Source organism: Gekko japonicus, unplaced genomic scaffold (assembly GCF_001447785.1).
Source record: "Gekko japonicus isolate JY-2015 unplaced genomic scaffold, Gekko_japonicus_V1.1 scaffold4827, whole genome shotgun sequence".
Classification (NCBI taxonomy): Eukaryota; Metazoa; Chordata; class Lepidosauria; order Squamata; family Gekkonidae; genus Gekko; species Gekko japonicus.
In genome coordinates, this window is record NW_015170416.1 from 40,086 (window position 1) to 43,380 (window position 3,295).

At 48.1% G+C, this 3,295-nt stretch overlaps 1 protein-coding gene across 1 annotated transcript in view; it reads right to left on the reverse strand.

Moving 5' to 3' along the window:
* Window positions 1–3,295, reverse strand: part of LOC107116392 (mitogen-activated protein kinase kinase kinase 3-like) — a gene marked incomplete at both ends in the record, with an annotated part of 52,977 nt that overhangs the window by 37,082 nt on the left and 12,600 nt on the right. The window lies entirely within an intron of this gene.

The following is a 3,295-nucleotide window of genomic DNA, read 5'->3' on the forward strand; positions in this document are numbered from 1 at the left end:
CTCTCTGTGTCAAGATGTCTGTGTCAAGACATCTTTCCGTGTTATACCTCTGAGGATGCCAGTCACAGGTACTGGCGAAACGTCAGGTCCTACAATGCCAAGACCACGGCCACACAACCCGGAGAATCTACAACAGGTAAAGATAACAGTGATCCCTTGTGTTTGTCTTTTCAGCCTGAATTATGAAGCAGGCTATTTGGGAGTGATAAGAGACAGTGGTGTTCCATTATGTAATATGCCCTTCTGATAAGTGGCATCTGACCAAATTAATAGAAGGTTGTCAGCTCTTGAAAAAGGGGCCTTCTCGAAACGGTCTTTATCGATTGTCTGTCGGGATCTGCTAGTTGACGATAGATTTCTGCTTGAAGTCCTCGTTCCAAGCACCACGGGAGATCTACCTGGAGACTGTGCGTGTACAGGAGGACTTCAGCTTGTACATTGTGTATTAATGTATTCGTCATTAGGTGGTCCTTAAATTGTTGACGCCAATTGCTTTTTAGATTGTTCATTGCTTTTTCGATTGTTCATGCCGCGTATAATGTGTTCTGATGTCGCCTACCTCATATGTTCATAAATTCTACTGAATCCCTATAATTAATTCACTATGTGTTAAGATTAAATTGTTTTATTGTAACAGGTGCAATATATTGTTAGTTTGCTTGCACGGCGGTGTTCTCACCGTCTTTTCATATCATCGAACTATGATCCCCATTTGTATTTTGCTTTTTTAAAAAAAATATGGCAGCAAACTTTAAAAGGCACACGTGGAGCTTTGATTTTTATTATTTTCACAACAGTGGTTACGCCCAGCAGAGCTTCTGAGAGAGAATGAGGGTAAACCAACACTAATATCGCATAAGAACATCAGAGAAGCCAATGATGGATCAGGCCAAATGGCCCATCCGGTCCAACACTCTGTCTCACAGTGGCCAAAAATACCAAGTGCCATCAGGAGGCTTGTAGCCGCCGCCACCTCCTGTGGCCGTGAATTCCAGGTGTTCATCACTCTTTGGGTGAAGAAGTACAGGAGGAAGCTGGATTCATAATGCAACTGAGAACCAATCTGTGGGACACCTCTTGTCGATTAAAGGACAAAAAGAAGAGGAAGCTGGGTTCACAAGGCAGGGGGTGGTTCCCCCTGCATATTACGTCTTTCTTTGCCCTGACATTCTCTTCCTTGACACCAATATCTGCAAAGGTGCTACTGATAAAAGGAAGGACTTCTTCACCCAAAGAGTGATTAACACATGGGATTCACTGCCACAGGAGGTGGTGGTGGGCCCCAATGTTTCCTCTAAGCTGTGGAATCTTGTGAGCAAAAATCCTACTTTGTGAGCTACTGGCATTAAAGTTGTGAGCAAGCAATTCGGCTACTGCACAAATCAGTTTGCTCTGGAACCATCCTTCCTGAGCCAAGACAAAAAATGTGTGAGCTGGAGGCTAAAAAACTGTGAGCTAGCTCACACTAACTCAGCTTATAGGGAACACTGGTGGTGGCTACAAGCATGGACGGCTTCAAGAGGGAATTGGATAAGCACATGGAGCAGAGGTCCATCAGTGGCTATCAGCCACAAGGTATAGACAGGAACTCTTGGTCTGGGGCAAGGGATGCTCTGTATTCTTGGTGCTTGGGGAGGGGGGCAACAGTGGGAGGGCTTCTGGTGTCCTGGCCCCACTGCTGGACCTCCTGATGGCCCCTGGTATTTTTGGCCTGATCCAACATTGGCCTGATCCAACATTGGCCTGATCCAACATTGGCCTGATCCAACATTGGCCTGATCCAACATTGGCCTGATCCAACATTGGCCTGATCCAACATTGGCCTGATCCAACATTGGCCTGATCCAACATTGGCCTGATCCAACATTGGCCTGATCCAACATTGGCCTGATCCAACATTTGGCCTGATCCAACATTGGCTTCTCTTATGTTGTTATAAGAGGGAATTGGATAAGCATATGGAGCAGAGGTCCATCAGTGGCTATTAGCCACAAGGTATAGATCGGAACTCTCAGTCTGGGGCAAGTGATGCTCTGTATTCTTGGTGTAGACTCCTGGAACAGCTGGGATTCTGTGTGACGTGGGACAGGTGGGCAGGAGGCAGCCACAATATTTAGGTTGCCGTCACACGAGCCAGAAAAAACAGGGGGGGGGGAGCGAGACTATTTCCTTCAGGAGGAATTTGACCTGCGGTTGCGCAATCACACCTCCCTTTGAAGCTGCGGGCGCAGTCCGTCAGTGTGTGATCAGACGCAACTGCGGGTGAGCCGTTTTTTTATGTGTGTGCCTTCCCCCCCCCATGCGCTTAACCAAGGGATCGATGGATTGCATCTCCGCACCGACGGCTCCCTATGGAGTTTGCGATGATGCGCATACCACGAAGGGGCGGAAAAACCAATGGCACGGAGTAGGGATGGCCTTATCAGACCCTCCAGATGCCATCAGAGTGCGCTGGAGCAATCAGACAGAAGAGAAGAGGAAGAAGAGAAGAGATTGGATTTATACCCCGCCCTTCACTACCCAAAGGTGTCTCAGAGCGGCTTACAAACTCCTTTCCCTTCCCCAGAGAGATATCTGGATATCCCCTCTTAAAGCTACCACAGGTCAGGCAGGAAATAGTCAGGACATTAAAATGATGCTTGAAGCTGGGGGTGGGGGAGAGCTCTTGTGTCTCCCTGCACTGGAAACGGCAAAATGAAACATCGGAAGAATGGAGTGTGGTTTTTTTAAAAGGTAACGGTTCCCCTTGCTCGAAAGCCAGTCGAATCCAACTCTAGAGTTGCGGTGCTCATCTCCGTGTGTGTGGACTCTAATCTGGGAGAGCCGGGTTTGATTCCCCACTCCTCCACTTGCACCTGCTGATGTGACCTTGGGCCAGTCACTGGCACAGCTGTTCCTGAAAGAGCAGTTTGTGTCAGAGTTCTCTCAGCCCCACCCACCTCCCAGGGTGTCTGTTGTGGGGAGGGGAAGGGAAAGGAGTTTGTAAGCCGCTCTGAGACTCCCTTGGGTAGTGAAGGGCGGGGTATAAACCCAATCTCTTCTTATTATTTTTAGTAATTTCCCTCAGAGCTGTTCTCTCAAGAGCAGTTCTCAAGAGAGCTCTCTCAGCCCCACCGACCTCACAGAGTGTCTGTTGTGGGGAGGGGAAGGGAAAGGAGTTTATAAGCCGCTCTGAGACTCCAAGTGAAGGGCGAGGTATAAATCCAATCTCTTCTCCTTCTTCTTCTACCTATTGATCTACTTGCAGTTTCTTGCTTTCGAACAGCATGGCTTTCAGCAAAATGAAACATCGGAA